This window comes from Formica exsecta, unplaced genomic scaffold (assembly GCF_003651465.1).
Source record: "Formica exsecta isolate Colony F162 unplaced genomic scaffold, ASM365146v1 scaffold878, whole genome shotgun sequence".
Taxonomy (NCBI): domain Eukaryota; kingdom Metazoa; phylum Arthropoda; class Insecta; order Hymenoptera; family Formicidae; genus Formica; species Formica exsecta.
The window spans coordinates 438,537-465,749 of NW_021853648.1; the positions used below are offsets into that span (position 1 = coordinate 438,537).

The 27,213-nt window shown below is 34.6% G+C and overlaps 1 pseudogene; it reads left to right on the forward strand.

Moving 5' to 3' along the window:
- The first annotated feature begins 6,271 nt into the window (after positions 1 to 6,271).
- Positions 6,272 to 27,137, forward strand: LOC115244911 (annotated as a pseudogene).
- Positions 27,138 to 27,213: the final 76 nt, after the last annotated feature.

Below are 27,213 nucleotides of genomic sequence, written 5' to 3' on the forward strand. Positions count from 1 at the left end.
TATCTAATATTAATATTAGTATATTATTATTTTATATAAATATTATTATCTAATATTAATATTAGTATAATAAATAATAAATAATAAATATTAATATCGAGCAACGCGCTAATATCGCTACGCCAAGTTTTTTTTTACCTTTGTAAAATTTTTTTAGCGTTATATTATTATATTAATATTTCCTACGTCTATGACAGATACGTCCAAAGACTAGTAACGTTACTTTCTAGAATAACGTTACAAACGATAGCAACTTGTCATCGCTTATCGCATAGTCCGGTCTACATCGACGCAATGCGAGTTTAAATCTTACGGTAATAAAAGTGCATCACGCGTAACCGGGTAAATCGAAACTGGTTCCCATGAAGTGGGACACGCTGTCATTCGTCATTCACGCGGACGCTTGCGTGTAAATAAATACGCGCGCGAGAGGAGATCTGCGAGGGAGGCGACAGGGAGTTGTAAGGTGAGTTGTAAGAAGGGACAGGAGAAAGATAGAGAGAGGAGGGAAAAGAGAGGCACTCTCTGAAGCAGCACTTAAGGATAATAAACTACCGCGACAGAGAGTGCACGGGGGGAGGGAGGAGAGGGGGTGGCGGGCGCGACATCTTCCGCGGGGCCAGCGGATCTTCCGAAATTGATCGTGCTTCGCGCATACTCTCATTACACGAGACCAGCGATATATATAACAATGAATGGACTTTTTCTTATGAGTAGTGAAAAGGGATACGATAGTGAATATATGCCTCCTTTCGAGCGACGCGTCCTCCGTTTATATAAAGGGTGTTCGCGTTTTTGAGACATTCTTTTGACCACTTTTCAAACAAATAAAAAACGAATATATATATATTAATATAATTGTTATAAATTAGAAATAGCGTGAGTTGTATGCAGGTACGGATATAAATTCGCGTGGATAATTTTTCGCTCGACTCGATGAAAGGATATAAATGAAGGAAATAAGAATGTTTATTTTAGCTTGCGTTTACTTTCGATGTTTTCAACGCAAACAAGAATAGGATATATCCATCTCTGTTATTATAATATCATGTTTATCGCGCAATCATACTTTATTTTCTTAAAGAAACAAGAGAGAAAAACACACGCAAGCGTAACTGAAAGAAATAAACCCTATTTTTTCCTCGTAAATCGGCTGTTGGACATATTGACGATATTCCAATAAGCTCGGGCAAGTTTTTCGCGGAAATGGAAATTCGTAGATGAGAATAAAACGACATCGTATCGATATCGCGTGCCGTTTTCCCACGCTCTTGATACGCAAATGTCAACAAGGAGAGACTCTTGATTACACAAGGACGCGATTTAACGAAAATAACGCGTAGACTACAAACGGCCAAGTATCGCGAAAACCATTTCGCATGTGATGTCCAATCGCGAGATCGTCCTAGAACGACCTCGAGAGAGACTATCGAGATATTCGGACGTCGAGGCTCTCGTACGGACAGCCTCTTCGCTCGAGAGGAGCAAAGCTCACCGCGCTATGTACACACCGTGTATGTATGTATGTATGTACGTGCATATATATGTACGTACGCGGGGATCGTAATTTAGCGAATTCAATTTTCGACGCTGTAAATATGAATGGAATGCATTCCTGACGAGCGCGCGCGAGGGGAATTCGTATCTCGCTCATTTCTATTATTCGGCCAATGGCCGAATATTCGCGTTCGTCGCGGTTAACCGTTTGCGCGTACACCGGCCGATTCGTGCGAGAAAAAAAAAAAGAAAGGCAAAACAGTCTATATACCCTCGCAATTTGCGTGTAAATAAATCTCGATACACGCGGAGATCGTAGCTCGATTATCACGAGTGACGTATATTTACAACGAGAGAGGGGGGGGGGGACGTCGAAATCATCGATATTACTACCGGTTTCCCCATTTCCGTGCATCTGTCGCGCGCGCACGCACACACATATATATACGTATATACATGGGTACACAAAAAAAAACACACACACACACCCACATACGCGGTATGCACGAAGGGACACGCACAGAGACGATCGACGCGCGTCGACGACTCGTGCTCGCTCTAAATTTGATTCGCACTCACCGAATGCGTCCAAGTCGATGAATCCTCGGCGGGGGGGGGGCGAAGGGGGGGATGGCCGAGGTCCACAACGCACCTAGGGGAGACGACGCCGCGCCTGATAAATCCAGCGTCGGTGGTGGTGACCGAGGGATCCGAGCGCCGGCGGCGGCGGCGCGACAACGCACACTCGACAACGGGCCGCGCACATAGGGATGCAAAACACTGGCTGCTTGGCACTTGTGATCCGCACGCACTGTTGAAATTCACGAGAAGAAAAAAAAAAAAAAAAAAAAAAAAACCCCCAAAAACAAGGGGGGGGGGAGGAAAATGCGTCCAAGTCGATGAATCCTCGGCGGGGGGGGGGCGAAGGGGGGGATGGCCGAGGTCCACAACGCACCTAGGGGAGACGACGCCGCGCCTGATAAATCCAGCGTCGGTGGTGGTGACCGAGGGATCCGAGCGCCGGCGGCGGCGGCGCGACAACGCACACTCGACAACGGGCCGCGCACATAGGGATGCAAAACACTGGCTGCTTGGCACTTGTGATCCGCACGCACTGTTGAAATTCACGAGAAGAAAAAAAAAAAAAAAGAAAACCCCCAGAGACAGAGTGAGAGGAGAGAGATGTCCCGAAGGAAAGTCGTAGTTCGCGAGCGGCGATCGCGTACTCGTCGACAACTTCGCGCGATTGAACGCGGTGCCCCCCCGAATCCCGGTTTTTCTACGTTCGTTCGCGATGATTAAACGACGAGGGGGAGGAGGATTTTTACGAAAATCTCCTCTATTCCGCGAACCGCACAGTGGCCATTACACTCGCCGTCGCGACGAGCCGAGAGAAGCGTGTTTTGTTGTTTTTTTTCTCTCTCTATTCTTTCTTCTCTTTCTCCGGAGGCGACGACGATGCGCTGCCGGTCCGCCGCGAAGCTGTGGTAGCGACTGCTCTCGGGAGACTGACGGCGCAGCCCGATCGACCAATCGCGCGCCTGCTTTCGCCAAGCGCCATCTTGCCCCTACCCGAGCACAAAGATGCTGCCGAGCCGAGCGTCGCCGAACGTTCGCGGAAACGCCCGATCGCCGCTCGTCGTCCCGTTTCTATCCCCACCACCCCCGCCGCCCCAACGGCGGTGGATCGACGTGCGTTTTGCGGCTTCGCTCCTTCGTCGGTGTCCTAACTTTCTATACGGGGGTTTTATGGCAGGATTAAGCGCGAAGCGAGCAAACTCGCTTGTACATCGAGAATTGTGTCTCGGTAGCGATTCGTCCATATCTCCAACCGGCGTATTATTTTGTTCGAACTATTACCCCAAATAACGACTGTTTTACGAAAAGAGGGGGATGTCTGATAAATCTTTATTAAGCTTTCATTCATGCGTAAATGACGTAAATGTACCATAGGCATCGTAAGTGCCATAATATTCGCTAGATGGGCATGATTTTTCTATCGACGTATCTAGATGGTGACATATACATCATAATCGTAGCAAGAAAAATACTGGGTCATTGCATATGAATTGAATCGTATTCCGCGCAATTTCAGTTTTACAAAATCATCCCCCCTATGGAGCAAACGTTTTCTGATAATCAAGCATGTTAAATATCACGTTAATATAATATGATTCCTTTGATAAAAATATATTTTTCTGCAATTTATTTACGAACTTTAAACTACAATTAATTATAAAAATAAATAGAAAATTGAAAAATGGATATAATATTATTTCACGATTTTACAATCAAATATGACGTCATTGAAATAGTATAAATTTGATATTTAACACACATTCCAGATATAAAGATGAAAACAGTTTTTTATTTTTTTTTATCTTTCACTTTTTATTATGTTTGATTAAAGAAATTATATGAAAATAATTTTTTATTTTGAATGAAATATCAAAGAGATATTATTATTATCTTTTATTTACATATTTATTATGTTTCTCCCGCGCACGATAATTTATATTTCTTGATATAAAAAAACATTTTATATACAACGATCCAATAACTAATAATGATATTATTCGCTAAGATTAAAATCGCAAATTGATAAATGATATCTCGATTTGTTCAAGTTTAAATTTAATCTAAAAAAATAAAAATTCTAATGTGTAATTTTTTTATTATTCTGCTTGAAATTGCTTTTGTTATTTGACGATATATTTGCGATTAATTATATTCAACGCGTTACCTATATTATTTTATTATGAATTATAAACAGAGTCATCCTGGAACACATATGTGAGTTTCTTTTGAAAAAAATATCTCTAAAAACGCTTTTAGTGATTATTAATTCTTAATCGACACGATTTTATAAACTGCTACTTTTATTTCATGTGTGCCTATCATTTCCCTTATGCTCTAATTTAAAATTTATATCTTTTGATATATCTTCCATTTAATGACAGTTTATTTTCTATCTTTTTTTGTACGTTACATAGTGGTCTGACAAACCGCACCGTGTCAATTAAAAAAAAGTAAGGCAAGTTACTTAGGGGATTTATGACACTATGGTGTATAATCGATAACAAAAAAGTCTCAAAGTGTCATTTCTGACATTTTTTGCTTCGTAGGTAAACCGCAACAATTTATTGCCGCATAAAACGAAAAAACGACGATATTTCTCTCGGCATGTTCTAAGGAAAAAATCTTTAAGCTGACCATAGAAGCTTTGCGATTAAAAATACATGTGGTGTGATTGTGGAATAATTTGTATATCATAATAGATTCTCCCAAATTTCCTACATATTGAAATAACGGCTTCTCAAATTTGTGGTTATATGTTCAGAATCTTGTAATTCCAATATCTCGATAATCCGATAATATATATATATCTCCGCGTATTAATTAATATCGGATTATCGAGATAAGATCGTGTTGACATTGTCGCTTTGAACGCCCACCAGTGTAAATTTACTTTTTTGTAAGATTTTTGTTAATATAAATTTGCTAAATATATTAAATTAAATATATAAATTAAACATAATGAGAGATATATTATATAATTTATTTAAATTTGGATGTCATAGGCATTTTCCACTCTCCCTTTATCCTCCGCTATTTTTAATTTTTTCTACCTCATATAAAATATCAAAATTTCCGCGTTCCAACTTTCCGCATTTATGTAGATGATCCTTCTATGATTATATAAAACTTTAATTTTTTATTTCAACGGCCAAAAAAAAATGCGTAAAAAAGGAATGGACTTCATGCATTTATTGAATTTTTTTATTAATATTGATATTTCTATTGCAATATTAATCCAGCTATTATTAATTTATAACTCTTATTCCGCAGAATTGGTATCAAAATGATCAAGACACTTTTTATTTTTAAACAATTCCTATCCTATAATAAAATATTCATATATATTAATACGCAATATAATAATTGACAATAATAGTTATTAGAATAGTTGTTAATGATTCGTAATTTAATAATTTTATTTCATTTTTTTATCCTGAAATGACTTTATTAGTAATATAAACTAAAAAAGAAAATTTATTTAATATAGATTTGGCAGTATATTATACTTTATATCGATAAAAAACTTGCTCTTACTGTTCACATGTATACATTTCGAAAATACATTTAGGTACGTTCAACTGAAACGTTAAATAAAGTCGTTGTTTTAAAAGTCTCATTGTTAGTCTATTGTTTTATTTGTAAATATAGTCAACTATTGCATGGAATTAATTCTAGTATAAAACAATGATTCTAAATTGAATTTTTATATTAAATAGAGAAGGCAAAACTCTTTCTATTAAAATTTGAAATTAATTATTTAGTTATATAAATGTAACTTGAGAAACTTATTTATAAACAATGGCCGTTTAATTGTCAATACTGTCGAAATTAGGTGTTACATCACAGATTTAAAATCAGAGTCAGACGATTGCGAATGAGAATTGGAATTCGCATGACCGAGCAATAATTTTAAAAAATTCCGTATAACATTCGATGAATTGCAATATCACATAAATTTTTGATTTCGTGATTCTCTATATAACTGTCGTAATTAAATATGAATAGATAGATTAGATGATTATATATGACGTTGAATAGTTTGGATTTAAAAATAATTTGAAAAATATTGATTAATAAAAATAAAATATTAATACAATAGGTCAATAGAATATTAATATTAATAGAAATATTGTGATTTAAAAATATTGAAATGCACTGATAGTGCCATCTCCAGATAAAATACTGAAATTCTAAATATGAATATCGTGCAGTCGATAAAAACAGAAGGAATTATCATCTGCAATTCTCCACTCTCCACATGCAGTGTTCAAAACAGACAAGAGTAAATTTTGTGGTTATATTTCACATGATTTCACATATATTAAACGATATATCTATTATGAATTAACGACAACGTGTAATACATCCAAAAACTTCTTTACGTCAGATGGGAATCAGATAATATAACGAAACTCATACATATTTAAAACAAGCGTTGTGAAATTATTTTTGTGTATATAATTTTGTGAAAACAATCTATATTTGTGAAAAACAATGGAACAATCTAATGAAAATAAGAAGACGTGGACGGAAGACGAGCGTTTAGAGCTTGCTGCAAAATTGGATGCTGAATTGGATGAATACATAAATAGTCTGGAGAAGAAAAGTTATACAGAAGGATGGCCGGAAGACAAATGGCAAGAGGAAATGGAAAAACATCCTTTCTTTATGAAGAAGGCGCCGGAATCCGGCGACGAACTGTCACCTTTGATGGAGGGGTTGCAACAGCTCAAATATGGCAAAGATGAGAATACCCCCGAAGGTATGTTATTACCCTATACATACAAATTGCTTGCTACACTTGTTTTTGCAAAATATTCACTGTTATTGTTGTTCATGCAAACTACACGCTTGTCTCTGATATAAAATATTTTCTTTAACACAGAATTGGCAAATAATTACAAGGAGGATGGAAATTTTAATTACAAATATAAAAAGTATCGTCTTGCTATTCTCAGTTATACAGAAGGAATAAGAACCAAATGTACAGATAATGATTTGATGGCTCAACTGTATAATAATAGAGCTGCGGCACATTTTATGTTGCAAAATTATAGGTAGATTTTTCTATAGAATTTTTATTGAATTATTAATGTAATATATGTATTTTTATGTTTTATTGCATAATAAAAATTACAGATCAAGTTTAAATGATTGTAAACTGGCTTTAAAGTTCAAGCCACAATATTCAAAAGCTTTGAACCGAGCTGCCATTTGTAACTTTCACATTAAGAATTATGACCAATGTATTGATTTATGCGATCAGTTTCTTGATCATAGTCCAACTGATAAAACAATATTGAAATTAAAGTCTGATGCCATAATTGCAAGAGTAAGATATTAATAAATTTAAATGTAAAGTTAAGTTTTTTATATATATTAAAAAATACAAGTTTCTATAAAGTCTTAATGTCAATTTGCAGGAACGTTTACAAAGAGACAAAAGAAAGCAAATAAAGTTAGAAAAAAGATTGGATAAAGAGGACGAGAGATTGTTAGAAATAATTTTGAGAAAAGATATTAATTTAGAATTGACAAATGACAAACAAAAGCTAGATTTGAGAGACTTAGAACCTCAAGTGCCACAAATAGCACAAAGTAGAGTGCATTTCGATGAGAAGGACAAGCTTGTGTGGCCAGTAATGATTTTATACCCAGAGACTCAGCAAACTGATTTCATTCAAAATTTTCACGAAGATACAATGTATGTTTTTTTCATTTATCAAAATATGTTATATGCCTGATATCATGTACGTTAAAATACGTTTTAAAATTCATAGGTTAATAGAACAGTTAATAGAACTTTTTGAAGAGCCACCCGAATGGGATGTAGAGCATCGTTATACTGTCAATAATATAAATGTATATTTTGAAGGCAAAAACAAATGTTCCGTTCATAAAGTAGACATTCAATTCACATTGGATAAAATATTACGAGATAAGCGGTGAGTTTATTGGTAATATATTTTATAAAATATATTAATAATCTAAAAAAAGCTGACAACATTTTTATATCAAAATTAATCTTTTAGGTTCATAGTCCGCGGTGGTACACCGGCTTTTTTGATACTCGTAAAATCCAGTGAAGCAGAGAAACGTTTCTTAGCAAATTATTAAATACTTATTATTGCATGTATATTGTATATATATTGTATATATTGCTTGTAAACAAAATATGTACTGGTTATTATATAAACTTTATATATATTTCTTTATACATGTAGAAAATATAGTTTTTATGATATTAATATAAAACCTCCCCCTCTTATGTATAAATCTTCAAAATCTCCATATATTTTATCTCATTGAAATTTATGTAATTTTGGAACATAAAATTGAAATCGCTTATATAAAAAAAAAAAAGTTTGCCTAATATAAAGTCTTGGAAGAGCTTTTGACTCAAAATACAAGTAAAAATGCAGTTACAAATTTGTGACGATTATCCCTGCATAATAAAATATATAAGTACTAATGTTCTTTTCTAGGATCACTATGATCAAAAAGAATGGGATAAACATTTAATATAAGAGCATCTTTCCAGATTTTTTTAAAATTCACATATTTTCTATATTTCAAGGCGTGAAAAATAAATCTACTCGAAAAACGGATCCTTATATTAAACATTTTTCAGTAATTTTATTAATACTTACGTTAATAATGGAGTTACATATTTGAAGCTATGGTCGCGCGGAGTTCACTTGACAAAATTGTCGCACTATCGACGCAATATACTATATTTTTGCAAAATATGACGATATCTCGAGACATTTTTCGGCACTCCCGATACTATATGCCGATTTGCAGGCGATGTTCATTCGCGATAACTTAATTTCTCGGTAATATATATGTTTAACAATACTTGAGACTATGGTCGCGCGGAGTTCACTTGACGAAACTATCGCACGTTCGTACTATCGACGCGATATACCGTATTTTTGCATAATACGACGATCGACCGATACTTTTCTCGGCACTCCCGATACTACACAATTACTTGCAGATGATTTTTGTTCTCAAACACTTACAAAATCGTAGCTAGAATCTGATGAGAGACAAGTCAGTCTTATGACCGTAACATCATACCGTAATATAATTATAACCATAGCAATTGCGGCATTAATTACAGTGAACATCTGACTCCTTCGTTTCGCCGACACTCACGATACTCGATAACGATTATATCTTCACCACAAATGTCCCGATACCACGGAAAATCGCGCGCGACGTGCAATGGCAATACACCGTAAACGAGCGCGAAGATAATTAAATATCTCAATTTCCGTTTCCGTTAGAGGGTACCGTGGTCCGATTCCGAGATTCCGAGTTTATACCATGCAAATATGGCGGTCATGACGTAATCGTAAATCATTCTAATAGTTATGAATATATGTAGTAATATAGATAGTGTCAATAATCGTGTCTAGGAATATTTATGCTCTATGACTGTTGATTTTAAGAAGATTCGGCAATGTTATAATCAAATATATATTGAATGAAAAGATTACGTCTTTGTTAACTTTTATATCTAGTTTTATTATTGGATTAGAAAAATATCAAATTGTTTGTTTTAATGAAATCGATGCTTGTTTTTGAAAGCAAGAGTATATAATGCATAAATATACACAAATCTATATATACACGATATATTTGATCCGAAAAGTTTAAATCCGAGAACACGCATATCACATATACATACTTTCCGTATATTGAATATAAATGCGTAACGCATGTGTATGACGAACATAAACTAAAAGGTTTACTAATTTTTTGACAGTAGTCGTGATGACATATATATATTGAGCGAGAAACTATTTTGACAACTGCACGGATGACGTGCGCGAGGTTGTTTACAAATATGATAGCGCGCGCGAATACAGATACTAATCCATTTATAGAAAAATATTACCCGAACACAACAATTGAAACAAGACAGGTGTATGGCTTTGAAAAGAATAGAAAACCATAAAAACGAAGCAAAATTATAAACTCCCCAATGTGTGTGAGCAAGACAATATATTTTTGAAAATATTTTTAAAAACATTTTTAAAAACATTAAAATAATAGGTTAAATCTCCTTTTAATCATTAAAAAAATATTTATATTAACATTCAATGAGCAGATAATATTTTTTAAACATTTTTAGTATTTACTATTCATTTTAATTGTACAATATACAATGGGTTAAGTCCCCTTTTAATTATTGAAAAAATGTTTATATTAACATCCAATGAGCAGACAATATTTTTTAAACGTTTTTAATATTTATTATTTATTATTTATTAATTGTATATTGTATAATTAATGAATAGTAAATATTAAAAATATGTTTAAAAAATATTGTCTGCTCATTGGATGTTAATATAAACATTTTTTTAATGATTAAAAGGGGACTTAACCCATTATTTTAATGTTTTTAAAAATGTTGTTCAAAAATATTTAAAAACATTTTTAAAAATACTGTCTGCTCATTGGATCGGAATTTCTCGGGATCGGACCACTTTGCGGAATCGGAATCGGAAATTGAGATGTTTAGTGGTATCTATGTTTCTATTCTAGTTTATGGTCCAATATCGCGCGCGGTTATTTATGGCGGGACGCTATTGGTGGTATAGATCGTAATCAATCTGATTTTAATCATAATCGAATACTACAAGTATCGAAAGCATGGTCTATCGATGTGATTAATGCTATGATCGATACAATCGTAATTATATTATTAGAGAATTACTTGTTTCATCACATTCGAGTTGTGATTTCTGATTATTGAGCACAGATAACCTAACCTGAGGCAAATATATTAGTACGTAAGTGTGAAAATAAACGTATAATATCAGGATAGAAAAATATCGAGTTATCATTGCGTATTATGCAAAAATATACAGTATATCATATCGATAATATGACAATTACATCAAATGAACTTTGCAGGATCATAGCTTCGTGCATAGTAAACGTATAATATATCGAGAATTATCGAGAATAAACATTCTATGTAAATAAGCACGTAGTATCAGGGATGCCAAAAAAGCCTCGAAAGCTATTTTGTTGTATTATTATTAAGGTAAGTGTTTAGCATAGGAGTAAATTTACTGATTTTTTTAACATTTACTTTATTTCATTGTTTATATATTTTGAAATATATAGAGAGAGAGAAACTGAAGCCCTTACAAAAATTGTCGTTCTTTCATTTTTCACATAATTGTATTAAAACGCTGTGATTACACGTGCTATTGCATTTTTTAAGACTATTGTGTTCTTCGAAACGCTATTTTTCGAGAAGAAAAATAGTTTGTTACGGGTCCGGAAAGACCATCATGTTTAGGTCGAAATACTCGCATTTGCAAGCAAAAATACGGTTAAAAATTCGTTGCGGTTTTTTCTGCGTTTTATGTAAGCAAAAGTTCAAAAAAAAATAAATAGTTTCCTAAAAGAGAGTCAAGAATCAGGAAAACAAAATAATTTTTTGAAAGACATATTGGGCCGGTAAAAAAAAATTTCCTAAAAAGTCAGGTGAGTCAGAAAAAAAAAAAACGTTTTCCTAAAAGTCATGAATCGAAAGGGTTCGGGAAAGGCTTTCTATTTTCTTTCTTTTTTTTTCTTTCACAAAAAATGGAAATGATCGTCACGGATTTTTAACCCTGTTTTTGCTCGTGCTCATGTTTTATGTATTTTAAGCTGTAGAAACTGAATCCGAAAAAAAATCTCGTTTCTTTATCTCGGCTTTTCTTTACAATCGCGATTAATGTTGCAAGATATATATATAAAAGACACGTCAGTTTTATAAAAACCGAAGAAGGGGCTTTATATATATGTATTAATTTTTTTATTGTTTATCTCTCCTATTATAATCCCTAATGATCAATTGTTTTAGCAGAGAACGCTTCCTCTTTTCTCGGAATGGATGGCGTATCGCGGATTTGCTTTCACGATCGTTTCTCAGGACCCAGCGGGATCGGTATAAGCGGCAGGGGTCGTCGATCGGAAGGTGGTGCCACCTGTAGCACCTGTCCACGCCAGGTGAGGATAAAGAGAAGGATCGGCAACAGCCTGAAATTCAGTTGGGCCGACACTGTGGGACACGCGTGTGCGTTATGCGGTTGCCTCGTAAATTACGTTGAACTCGAGCGTCCGGGTTGTGGTGTCAAAACGCTGCGAGAGAGAGAGAGAGAGAGAGAGAGAGAGAGAGATGCGCCGATGATCGAGGGATCTACGGAGAATCTACGGAGAAAAAACGGCGTATCCCAAGGAGACTGCTTCGTTACAAGTTTGCCGTTTTATTTCACGAAAGACTCGACAAACTGAGAGACGTGCACGCCGTGGCGGTGCGGCGGAACGGGACGCGAACGATGCCGAAGCGATGCAGGTAAAATTCCTCATGTTACTCGTGCTCTTTGCGCAAATACATGTCCTATGCGAATCTTCTTTTAATACGGCCGGCTTTGTTTCATTGCTGCACGAAAGTTTGTGTAACTATTAGTTTCACATTCCTGTGTTTGAAGACAAAGAATTATTATTCTTCTTATTTTACAGTAAACTATGCCAATTTATCAAAGAGAAATTATTATATATATTTCGTTGATGCACGATATCTATTGCACCTGCGTCAAAATATATATTAATTTCTGTTCGACAAGTTGGCATAATTGACAGTTTACTGTAAAATAACGCGAAGAATAATAATTCTTTGTCTTCAAACAGGAATGTGAAATTAATAGTTACACAAACTCAGCGATTTTTTTATGCTTATTTAGATATTTCGTAAATTAAATAAAGTTAAATCGAATCTTTTATATTTGATCTTTCATTTTATTTATAACTCTTGATTAAGAATTATAACTTATATATAAAAAAATTTTAGTTTTTCCGAAAATAATAACGCTAAAGTTTTATGTACACATGCATGATTATATGGAGATGATATATGGTTATTATAATGTTCTTTGAAATTTATAATACATTAAAAAAGAGATTACTATATTCGCGTATTTGAAAGCAGCTCACCTCCTATATCCCAATCCAGATACGTGTTAAAAAAGGTAATGCTGTGAGACGCTTTCAAACTTTCTCGATCTTTTATGTAGGCATCTTAATGATCGATCATTTGGAAAGTGTATTTGTCATTTGGAAATATTCACAGATATAATCCATATAAAAAAATCTTAAACATATAAACTTATAATAATACTTGAACTTTATAATTATATTAAATACGATATGTTAATTTGTAAATTAGAGGTAAGACGAATTTATACTTTGCAGAAACATTTTATTAATATTGAAACTTGCATTACAGTTGACAAGTATCAGATGATTTTTTATAACTACAATTTTAAAAGCCGTACGATATTGAATTCCGGTTTCACGCGTTGCTCCTGAAACCGTGCGTGTCACGTTTTTATATTTCGAAATAAAATGAAGAATGCGTAATGATAATGAGAGCCGATCTACGGTATCGGTTGTGTTGCACACAATGGCATTCGCCCACGACAATGAACCGATGTCATGCATTAAATTATTCATGGAATAGTTGTTGCACCGCATGCCGGTAACGATTGATGCGTATCTCGCACTACGCGACGAAAATTTTTGCATTTGAATACGTCACGGCCTGGTTCTGCAAAAATTAAAAGCCGCAATTCCACCCGGGCAGGAATCCGTTGGATCCGCTTTCTGGGTCAGAACAGATCGTCGCATCGACCGGAATCGATTTCCGAGATATTCTCTCTCCTCGCTTCACCCGTCGAAATTCGCAAGATTCGAGGGAGACATTTTGCAAGGGTATTAAAAGAAAGACACACCATGGTCGGTTGCGTGTCCCAGTTTCTCGCGCAGGACACGCGGGGCCACATGTGCATCTCCTCTCTGTCTCCGGGGCAAAAGGGGGCAATATATGTCGAGGGAGTTGCGTCACGCGAGGTACACGCATCGTGCGGAAAGAAAAATGCGCCAGCGGACTCGACTGCCGAACCGGTTGTAACGACGATTCGACATTCAGCAGATTACTGATCGAGAGAAAGAAATACACTATAAGCAATATTATAAGTTTCGATAGGAATGCTTTACGTTCCCAGAATAAAGACGGAGCAAATGTAAAGATAAAAGCTTCATTTGTGTGTAATATAATTTTGTTTATAACTTTTTAAATTTTAGATATTTATATTAGAAACCTTTTCAAAAAAATCTGTCAAAAAATCATTAATACATATCGTATACATACTTTTGTACTCGTTACTTTATTTAACTTTTATATTTGAATTAATCTTGCCATCTAGTGTATTTTACTTGCGATTTTAGTTATTGTATTAATTAACAGTAATAACAGTAATAACAGTAAAAACAGTAATAACAGTCTTGTAAATCAAAATCCCAGATACATCAACATTTTATATCCGATACCGAATATCTGTTTTTCTTTTACGTTATATAATTGGAACGCTTAAATTTAATAGAATGTCGACGCAAGATCGTCTCGCGACGTGTTTTGCTTTCGCGCCGAGACAATCGGGATCGCGCAAATTCCGATCCTGGAACTCTTTCTCTCTCATTGTCCACTTCCGTCTCTTCTCTTGTCTGTACTTCTCTCCTCTCAAGACGACGATGTTTCACACACGCGTACGTATAGTCGTATCATGACACGGTCTAACGGCATCCACCCGACCTCGTCAACCCGTTCCTCTCGTGTAGCCGTGTATATACGTGCATTCCCGCGTCTTTCTCGTTCTTACATCCTTGCCCGTGATAACACTCTCGTCACGCATGTACAATCATTTGTCATATCGCGGTGGGTCATGCCAATCAATCCGATACAGCGCAGTCACGTCAAAACTCGTTTTATCACGCGGATCGTACGATCAATTTCTGTGTCGACAGGTCCACATGTTTTTGACATTTACTTGCATATATACATATCTTAAATTGGAATCTATCTCTCTAAATAAAGTTGAGAGAATCATCATTATGAAATTACTTTTTGCTTAAAACATGTGGTATCTGGTTAAGAAAAAAAAATGTCTCTAAAATAATAATAATTACAAAAAATGTTTAAATAAAGTGCAAACACATTTATAAAATAAAATAATGTAATGAAATATTTTGATTTCTGTATATCTTAAATCTACGAATATTTCCAGAAGGCATCTAAGCTTTGACATTCGCAGAATTTGCTCTGCTTAAAACACATAATTGCCGTATACTCGTGATTTGGTAAATTTCTCGTTAGACATCTTGTATAAATGAAAAATAAAACAGATCATAGTTTCTTTATTAATAAATAAATTATTACACAAAGTAACGTGCATAAAACTATGTCTGCGACACAATAAAATATCATTAATTTGAGATAGAACTGGAATTTTCTTCGTTTTCTTTAGTCAGAGATTACAACTAACAGAAGCTGTAATAGGAAAATACTTGGTATATATTTAAGTCCGACTTTAATAATGCGCAACGGCGCGGACGCAATACGTTACATTGCGACAATTGCTGCTCCAGTTCCGTCAAGAATGTTGCAGGACAGCATTATGCATGAATCTCAGCGTAAATTCGCATTTTTCCGACAACGTAAATAGATTAAAGATAAGTAGATAAATAACTTAAAGCGACTTAAACAAACGTTTGCGATTCATGCATGATCTCAAAATGAAAGTTTTGATTTGCCGTAATTTTAAGTAGCTATTTTATATAAAATTAAGATTAGACTGCGTTTAATTTATCTTTCTTGGATTGTAAAAGAAACATTTCGGTTTCTTCGATCTTTTTCGGCAGGTAGCTTCACAAGAGTGAAATTTAGCGATGGATAAGGTTAAATGTAAATCATCAATATAACGGCAAATAATGAAGTTTCCTGCTGCAATAACGAGCACTTGAGAAATGTCGGATGGCAAGAAACGGTTATTATATATCGCACCTCTTAAATTTTATCGTACCGTTAGCGATTGTCCCACTGTGTTGCTCGCTTATTACAGATCATTAGCAATTCGTTTCATTTTATTTTAAAGCAATGGAAACTAGATTGTTCCTTACAATTTAGCGAGAGCTCGGAGAAAAATACGGAATTCTTTCGCGTTTCTTCTCGTTTCCCGCATCCTTAACGAAATTTCCTCGTTCCATTTCGCGCGATTTTAAACGGAAAGCGGAGAGCAGCTCGACAGATTTGTGTATTTTTACTTTAAAAATGTGCACTGGCGTTCTACGATTCTTCAAACCAAATTTAGGTCAATGCAAAATGAAATTCTATTTTCTCACCAGAGTCTCGACTGCTACTCACGTCGTTTGTCAATTTTGCTCTCGGAATTTTCATACAAAGGCGTTACTTGAACTTTAACTTAATATTAAAACTTTCTTTTTGTTTTACAATATGAAACTTTGACGTTGAAAAAGAAAATTTTAAAAGAGAGAAATTGTTTAAATTGTAGATGTGGTTATTTAATAATTCTTGTTTTATAATATTTTTATTCTTAAACTTTTCCTTTTTTCTTTGAAAAACATTAGAGTTAAAATGAAATGTGGTCATATGTATGTTATTATTAAAATAATGCGCTCATATTATGCATATATTCAAGAATTTTATTTGATGTTGGGAGTAAAACATGATAACTGACATTCTCTGTATTTCAAAATGTAAAAAGAATAATGTTTGAAAACGAGAAATTAAATATATCGCGTTATGTTTTATAAGCGTTTGTCATATCTTGACAGAAATGTCAGTTGTCATGTTTCATGCACGCTTCATTCATGACCATTCGTCTAACGCATTCGTTTTCTTACACTTGACATAGCACGAAACTTCGTCTAGTAATTGCCTAACGTACAGATTTCTCTTACAGTTGACACATCGCGACGTCTCACGTGGTGAAAAAGCGCGCGTCTCCAAGATACCATTAAGAAGTCCCGACATCAAGCGATACTCGAGGTGGATTCTGAAGCGTCGACGTTTCAGAATCCCGAGGAATCGTGCGCAATAACACCGATTAAAAACAAGAAAGCAAAGACGTTCTTTTGCGACAACATTATTGAAGCGGTGTACGTGAAAGGAATGTTGTCGCGTCGTCGAGAGAAACTTCTAAGGTGATAATTAAAGAAAAGGATCCTTCTTCACACGCGTTGTGTTTTCACGAGCCGCTAGAAATATATACGTTGTATAATAAAAGATCGTGGTGATATCTACGGCCGAATTGCGTTCTGCAATCTACCACCTGTGGCTTCTGATATCTCGTCAGATATAGAGGAAAAGCACCGCGAAAAGCCGTCGCGAGATCTTCGACTTTCAGATCGAGATTAACGCTAAGCTCTCATTTTTAAAGAGCACTCTCTTTCCATTAACTCAGATAGATGTACTTCGTTAATGACGAACGATTGTCTCGATCGTATTTACACATTTGAAGGAACCAATTCAGCAAAGTGAAGAGGAAAATGTCGAGATCCGTCCGCGATTTACAAAGTACTTTGAAGACTTGCTAAAAAACGACGAACTGTAGCGACGAGGGAACGCTCATTCTGATAAATGAAAGTCGAAAGTGAGTCCTTTCGAAGTCGAGATCAGCTGCTTCCTATTCAAAGATCGGTGAACAAAGATCTGTGAAATCAACGCGAAACGAAAGCGATCTCGAATGATCGCGTCATAAATTCATCATTTCCGAACAACAGTTTGGAAAGCACGTCGTGGACATCTTCCATCGAAAGATCGTGTAACGATCGAGTTTGACAGCATTTCCTTTTTTTTTTCTTTTCTGTCGAAAACCGTGGAAGGTAACTCACGAAAAACGGCGAACCACTACGGGGTTCATTACGCGAACTCGTACGCGTACAGCAACGGCGCACCGAGTGTGTACACCAGCACCGGTTGTTGCACGAACGGCGGTTACAACGTACATCAACCGCAGCTCCACGAGGATTACCGACCGATCTACTTTTACGTCGCGCAGCCCTACACGCGGCAACAATTGCCGCGTCAAGTTCTCCAAGGGGCTCAGGAACGCTGATTTCTCGCAGAAGGTCAAGCAGGGCGAGTTCTCCCGGAGTCTGAACCAGGTGCACTTCGCGGAGAGTCAGGGTCAAGGTTACTATATCATTTTGCAATTTACTTAGAGAGAGATTGGACAGTTTATTTTCAAACTTTCGAAAAATAATACTTTCTATATAATTTTGTAATCTCCATTTTCTGAAAGTTAAATTTGAAAGTTAGTTTGAAAGTAAGCTTTCCAATTAGTCAATTTAATCTTTGCATGAATTATATATTTAAATTTTGCATGATTTATTTAAAAAATTGATTAATTTAACGAGACGTTTGATAGAGAAAACATTCTGTAATTGTATGCATGATATTGCAATTTGATCGCTTTAAATACTTATCGATTTAATGATATTCTTTTTTCAATGATTTAATATAGCTTAACATTCATCATATATATATTAAATTATATATTTGAGTTATAATCTCGCGAGTGTATATATATAAACCGAGTTGTAACGCGTAATAACTGGAATTAAGTAATCTATTAGAAATTATATCTTATTAATCGAGCGCTGATAGATTTAGCTTTCCCCCTTTGATTTGAGGAGAATATCAAGTTTTACTGAAATTGCTATTCGCAATTTTTTGCACGATTGAAGTATCTAATTTTTATAATAGAGAATTGATGCAGAAACTTGACAATTTAATTGTTACAATTACAAATAAGCATAATGTAATAAGCAAAAAAAAAGCAAAGTGAACAAATTATTTCGAACCTTCCAACAAGAGTGGAAAATCTTAACAAGAGATTTGTATCTTGATGTGCATTAAAAGAAAAAATATTCGTTCTTTTAAAAAACATAAAAGAAGAATTATCTTTAATTTTTTTTTATATTTAATCAATTTTACGATCAATTTTACATACAAAACAATCGGTAAATAAAATAATAGCAGCCATAAATATAGGAAAATAAATAGCAACATAGCGTCGAGCTTTTGCGGATTCTTTTCCGCATCGCAAATTTCGATAATTTCGAGTATCGGTATTGCTCCTTTCTTTTGACGATTCTTTTCTGAAAATAACTTTGTAATTTATTGATTAATTGAAACGCCCGCGATGCATTCTTTAATTATTTTCTTGCGGATTTTAATTTACCTTTACATAAGAACTGCACGCAATATTAAAGTTTCAAGTGCTTTGCTTTCAAGGCGCTTTTATATGCTCGCAGATTCTTTTAACAGACCAGATAATTATTGCGAAAGCGACATAGTTTCTGTGTGGCATAATTTAAACAGTGATTGTCGTCAAGTAGATTACCGATGGCCACGCGAAGAGCATCTCATTTTCTCTCTCTCGTGCGAAGGAAACGTGCGCGTGTCACACGCGTCTCCGGTTAGTTAAACTAGTGGAGAAAACGTCCTGGGGAGAAAGGAAACGAGCTGCACCGATGCACGATGATACAAAAGCTAAAAAAAAATGCGGCAAAATTTAATTTTTCAGAAAAAAATTAATGCAAGAATCTCATAATTCGATTATCTAATTAAAAACATTGACAAAAAAAGAATCCACAGATTAAAAAAAAAATATGGTTGATATAGTAATATATATGCAATGTTTTTAATTAATTCTGATTATTTTACTAACAATAAGATTTGACTTGCAGATGTTTGACTAAATGTCAGTAAATTAATAAAATTATGTATATCTTTAAAATTTATTGTGTGTCATCATTTTATGCCTGTTTTTGGTCACTCTTAAAATTATCAGATTTTTGCTGAGATTCTCTTGTTTTTCAGGATCACTATGTACAATGCGAATCGCGAAGAAACTTTTCCTCGAACGGTACAGACGCACTATTCCGTTTCGTTTACGCGAGGGAGATCGAAGAGTGTTTCGACGTTAAAAATTTGTACTGTTATTCCGACGGTAGCGGCTTCCATCGGGAGATTCTCATGTATATGCGGCGTAACGCGCGGATGATGCTAATAAGATGCAGCGAGGCGAGACTCTGCTCTGCGAGATCGCGAAGACGTTTGCTTTCCGCGTTACATGCAGAATAGAGGACGAGGAGTGTTGTTTTTAATACTTTGGCACGAACGAATGGAGGAAATATGCATCTCGCGATTTTTTCGCACGAGCACTTCGACATGCTTGACAAGTGAGAGAGAATTCTAAAGTAGTCGAAGAGCTTTACATGGTACATAATCGCGTAACTATGTATAGAAACTATGCACAACAAATCTTTATATTGTTTAGCAATAAGGAATATTATTGGACATATGTATAAAATAGGCACCCACTAAAAATGATATAAAATCTTTTTACCCGATCTCACACATTCTCCTTTACTCTACAGTGCTCGCGGGCTACTCGAAAACTGGACCCTCTCGTGATCCGAGGATGACGTCGATGTTTCGAAGGGGCACGATCTTTGCGACCTTCTTCCTGTCATTGCTGGGCGGCGGGCTCGTCTGTGCCGCCCTTGTGACGCAGCACTGGGTCGAGGCGCGACCTTGGAGAACGCCGAACCCCCAGGAAAGCGCTGGCAGAGTTCACTTTGGTCTGCTACAGGGCAAGAAGGAATTAAACGTCGCTTACGGATGGAGGACGTATCACGTGTCTGGTATGTTGGTATTTTCTGCCTTTCTCTTTGTACAAGGCGGATTACATTTTACGCATAATCACATAATATTTTTTTCGTATAAAGAAATAGTAAGTATGTAATCTTGAGTGACATGCAGTCTAATATCATGTATGTATCATACAATCGAAAAATTGATATACAAAACGCATTACTGTTAGCTAAAATTTTTTAAGCTACTTAAAATTTGTTGTGCAATAACGTACAGAGTGTTCTACAATTCGTGGAAAGAAATATTTATTTTATAAGGAATTAAAATAACAAAGATATAATTTTTTTATAAAAAGATTAAAGTATATCAACAATCGTTAAATATTCTGCAATACGGGAATAAAGAAAACTACATTTATTTTTATGTCGTCGCGAGAAACGCAAATGAGGTGGAATAGAAGAATATTCAAAATTCTCTTTTCAAAATTGCTTTTTTTCGATTTTGCGATTAACGCCCTTATTTTTGTTCGAGATTATCCGTCGGGATTATTCGCCCGGGGCGATTCTTTCGCGATAACTTCATAAATCGTTACGAAAGAGTCGAGTATTGCGCGATCAAGAGCCGGACACTCTTTGAATTGTGATTCGAGTGACTCGCACGCGACGAATTATGATCGCGCGGAGATATGCGATGGAGAGAAAGGCTCGTGGATGGCCGAGCATGCTGGTATGCGGCTGGACCATAAATCTCCGACTGATAACCGACTGCATTAGAGTTCTATACGGCGTCCAACGATGTCTGCGGTTGATCGTGGACATGCGACGTGCATGTATCTGCAATAAATCATCGATTTGATAATCGTTGTTAAATTTGTCCCATTAATTTCGTGTGCCGATCCACACCCTTTATGCCAGATGTGCTCGGAATGATAATCAGCTTTAAACAAAAAAAAAAAAGTGTAAAGTTTGTGCGCGCGCTAACAAAAGATTGACGTAATATTTGACAATTACAAATTTTATTGATGCGTGAAGTTAATAGGTAGGGTATTTTTAATTGTCTTTTATATATAGCGACGAAAAAGAACAAAATAGGTTGCTTGAAAAGTTGTCAAGTTTTTTGATCGATAAATTCTCTTTCAAGTGCTATTGTTTTATTCATACACATTTTTTTTAATCGGTATTATTATTATGAGAAAAAACTGTTATTGTGCTATAATCGGCGTACAATGGCATTCAAAGCATTCAAGCAAAAACATTCGCTCTTAATGGCATCTTAGAACTGGTAGTTGCAGATGGAGTCTGCAAAAAATCTGTCTCATGTATACATGTGCATATATGCAATAATAAACAATTTACAAAATATTTTAATATAAAATTATATTATTCTCTTACAATTAATTCTTCGCACGTTCTATTAATTTGTACGAAAATTGCTTACATAGATATATATGTATGTCTTTATTTGGTGGATGTGAAAAGTCATGCGAAAGAAAATATTTAGAAATTCAAAATGTCAATGACTAACAATAGTCCGAAAACTAACAATTCTGAGAGATCAGATAAGAGAAACAATATATTGAGAAAATATCAGGAAGGTTCAGAAATTGACAATTTCACTCTATTCCTATTTTTAGATTTATGACATTTCGCAATTTATTTTTTGCATTATTTCAATGTCAATGAAATCTTTTTAATTTATCCATGACGCGATTTCCGCATCTAGTCGAGTGTGCCATATCCACTACTTTTACAGAGCGACGATGCATTGTGTGCGCGAAAAGGATGAATATCCTAAAGACAATGCATAATAATCGTGCCGATGAGCAAGCGACTTTTACGTTGCTATTATACCGTACTTCCGGGGAAAAACAACAGAATTGCTGGCACGCGCTGTGAGAAACATTTCTCTTTCATTCAGACGGATAATAAATCTGAAGGGATACATAAACTCGCATTTTTCCATGGTCACATATTCCATATGATCACCACCGGATAATCTTTTTATCGTAGCTGCTTTCGATCAGCTTGGAGAGGGCTTTACCTCAACAAAAATATCGAGAAAATCCATTTTTTTATCACACTTTTTCAATTATTAATATCATGTATTATCTATGTAACTATGCTTAAAATTCTATTAAAATAAAAAGCACTTTTTTGGAATTAATTGAAAGATCCGATCCGGCTACACATTTTTATTTCTGAAATTTATTTTATTTTATTTTATTTTCACTTATTAAATGAAAACTATATATTAATATTTTCGTTCAAGAGAACTTGTTGATATCAAAGAACCTGTTAAAAGGATATCCGGTGGTTTCGATGTACTTATATATCTGATAGAGTGTATGCCTGTATTTAAATACGTTGAATTATGTATACATCTTTGAACGTAAGGTCGATTCTTGTTCTCTTCGCGATATAACGTGCCGATATGCATATCATAGTTACATTAAGATAATTACTACTTGATCATATTTACAATCACGGACACGATTATTATCTCGTTCTCAGATAATGGATATTTATATATGGATACTTACTGTAAGAAAATGAACTTGTAACTTCTTGACTTTTTAAAAGATAAGAAATAGTTCAAGCAATATTTAATGTTTTTCTAAATCAAATTTTTTGCAGAGTAAAGTTTTAGATTTTATTAGATTATTTAAGAAAAAGCAATTGGTAGCCTTTCGTGAAGAGATTCGAATATCACATATGCGAAAACGAGTATATGCTACATTCAAATTTCTCTTAATGTAAAATCGCAAGCACGTGGCGCGCCTACACACATGCAGTTGTCAAGTTACGGGATGTACGCGGATAACAATAGATACACAGAAACTAGTTTCCGTGGACAAAAATCACGACCAAGCCTCGTGGTCTACTTTCACGTGCACGCGCTACTCGCATCATCAGCGTTACTGATGCTGTGACTGCTGTAAGAGCATCTATTGCATTCTAGTACGCAATCAATTTTATGCAGGGGCCAGAAGGAGTGGTCAATAATTCCACCTAATTGTAGCACTCGCAGCTGTATATTAGTCTTTGTATATAAATGCTTTAATATTTATTTATTCAGTATATTTCCTAGAGGAGTTTTCAGAATAAATGCATTATGCCGACATATTTATACTTTTTATCAAAAAATCTAATCCTATCATTAAATTTAAAATTCTATCAAAATAATTGCTATTTACAAAAATGTACATATGTAAAAATATATTATTTGTACATTTTTGTAAATAGCAATTATTTTGATAGAGTTTTAAATTTAATAATATAATAATATAATAGGATCATATTTTTTGTACAAAAGGATTTTTATCATCAAAAAGGAAGTTTATTTCTAGAATAAAATTTATTATCTCGAAATTGGAGTTAAACTAATGTTGTTTTACATTTCACAGCTTCGATTCTTTTGTCAAGGATGGCTCTCGAGTGTAAAAATGATAAATGTATCATATCAGATTGAAACGACAGAAATATCGCGACTGTGGATACGTTTTTGAGTACTTGAGTACTTTATGGTAGATGCGTCTTCGAGTCGGCGGTACTCGCAGGAGTTGGCGGCCGCCTCCGGCAATGATCCGTTATTCACGCCGTCATAAGTTGAAATGTCTCGAGAAAACTTGGTCGTATCCTGGAAGCGCGTAATGCGCAAGATATTCCTACTTATACTCAATCTTTCTCTCTCAAGTTCGCGTCACGCCCGAATATAAAATGCGATAGCAGCGGCTTTTAGTTTCCGCGGCAATAGATTCCGATCAACGGAAGACGTCGGTAGAAGCGGAACATTGCACATATTTTCAAGTGCGAGAAGTTACTGGAGATATATATTCTCATGTACAAAGTTAATCGCTCAAGATCTGGCTTCGTTTCAATTTTCGGCCATTATGCTATGCTTGCATTATCCATGACCTCATTCTTGCGATACGTTGAATACTTAGAACAGTTAATTGAAATTTTCTCTAAGGATCCTTTAAGGATGATTTAATGGTATTAATGGAAAAATTGTAGAGAGAGACAAATACGATGAAAAAAATAATATTTTAAAATATATAATAATTATATAAAAAAATATAGAAAATAATATTCTTATAACATTCAAACATGTTTAAAAGAATTTACGATAATTTAATGTAATTTCATCGCAACATTCAACGATGTACAAAATACGCTTATTGCTTAATACATTTTGCATAATAACAGCGGTTATTAATCGCGGAATAGTCATAATTGGAATTACATATAATTACAAATTATATTCAATCTATGATGAAAAGCATAATTGGTTACAAGCTAATGTTAATAACTCGTTGTTAAGCCTTTTGGATTTATCTTTAGCAATCATTATTTGAGGAATTTTGTATTGTTATTTAATAGTCACACACATACTCAATTTTGACATATTGCTGCATATAATTAATAATCGTTATGTGAAGTCTAAACAATATAATATATCCATATAGTTCGTTGTTATGTTAAAGTAAATTGAAATACGTATTATATCTCTCATATTACATGCGATAATATAACATTATTTAACATTATTATGTATAATAAGAAAAGATAAATAATATAAATATGCAGTAATATAATAAAGCGTAAAATATTCTCTAAAATGCACTGTGTATTTTGTTTGTTGTATCATTGTGATTAATAATATTCTTGATAATAATGTTTCAGTTCCTCAAATGATCCGGCAGGATCCATCGGTGATGTCCTGGGCCCTTTGGATCGGTACCCTAACAACGACTTCGGCTGCCCTGGTAGCGGCTGCGCTCGCTGCACTTTTAGCAGTTTTAAATACAGCTACTTCACCAAGATCAAAGATTTTATCCATCCCTGGTGTATACTTTATAAATATGTTAACGCGTAAGTATGTGTTTTATCAAAAATAATTTTTCAATAATATTAAAGTAAGGAAATAAAACGGCAGACAAGAACCAAAGCGCGGTAAAAAGTCAAACAATTCTTCAAATGTTTTAAACTCATAGAGAATTACATTTCATTTGCAATAAGGGGATTTCTGTGACTTATTTTCAGTGTTAATGTGCTTAGTTAGCACTTGTACTTGGTTAGCGCAGTATTATACAAGACTGTATGTCAATGTGCTTCCAAAGGAGGACATTGACAATATGTGGACCAGCGAGGGGTCTGCTGAGCTTGGCTATTCGTTTTGGTAAGACATTTTTTTTCTAAAATAAAATTTCTATCTCGTATCAAGTATCTACTAAGAATCAGAAATTTTTTTTGGCATTAATTTGTTTATTATCGAATTAGATCAATTTTTTTCATTATAATTTCTCGACTTTTGTTATAACTAATTGGAAGGCACTGGTTCTGATAATGATAAAAAAATTAATCCATATATAAATTATAAGATTGTTTTCTCTCGATTAGTTACGGAATTATAGCCAGTATTCCCTAAAACATATTTTAATATAGATACTTTACTCTTATTCAATGAATATTTTTCCACTCCAGGCTCGTTGTTAGCGCTGGTGTTGTACACTTTATTAGCATAGCACTAATCGTTTGGGGATCCGGCAGAGAAAAGGATGATCGTCTGGAACCGATACCCGCGCTTGAGGAGAAAACAGCTGCAGCAATAATGTTATACTAAACTTACACTTATTATGAGTGTTTCATAAAATACACGCAGACTATAATTTAATTAAGGTAAACTAAAATGAATTAAAGAAAAATTTTAAAATTGATAGAGCGTCTACATTGAAACCGAACGAAAATTAATTAGCAGAGATTAAACAGCAATACAATTTCGTTCTCGTAAATTAAATTTGTGCTTTGCACAATTCCTAAATATCTATCCTAAATAAGTAATCATTCATCCAGATATGATTCATTTGCAACAGATATTGCAATGTCGTTTCAAACTAGAGCGTAAGTTTAACGTAATAGATATAAGTATACCGTTTGATCCTGAAACGCGTTAATAAAGAACAGTACTTGCCGTGACGAACTAAGAGCTTAAATGTGTATCGCCTATGTGTGGCATATAATGCATGCATTCTGCCGTATTTTTTATATATTGTCTGATTGCGTCAATTCGCAATATTCATGGAGTTCCCAAGCGGTATTCGATGAATTTATGACGAACGTGCATTTTGCGCAGAACAGTGATTGATTATGGTTCTAAATGATTGCTCGCTTTATATGGTATAAAAATATAGGAAACTTTGAGCATGGAAAAACGCTTTATTTAACTTGATCTATACATTACTTTTTATCGATAAGGCCGCAATCTAGACAATTATCCTTTGAGACTTCCATTAACAGATTTCTATATATATATCATAGGTAATATATTCGTATATAGACGTACGGTGAATGTAAATCATGCGCTATAAATTCAAATGTGCATTCTGTTATATTGTTTTTGTTTACTTCATAAACTTTATAAGTTTGTCTTCGATTTCATAAATACTTAAAATCCATTTTTCTTATATATATATATTTAGCACTATGTTCTTTTTTATAAAGGCGATTACTTTGACTAGACTGGGCTCTTGAGAACAATTTTAGAGATATACCGAAAGTAGTCATAAGACTTCAAGGAAATTAAGGAACAACGCTTCTCGGCACACAGAGATA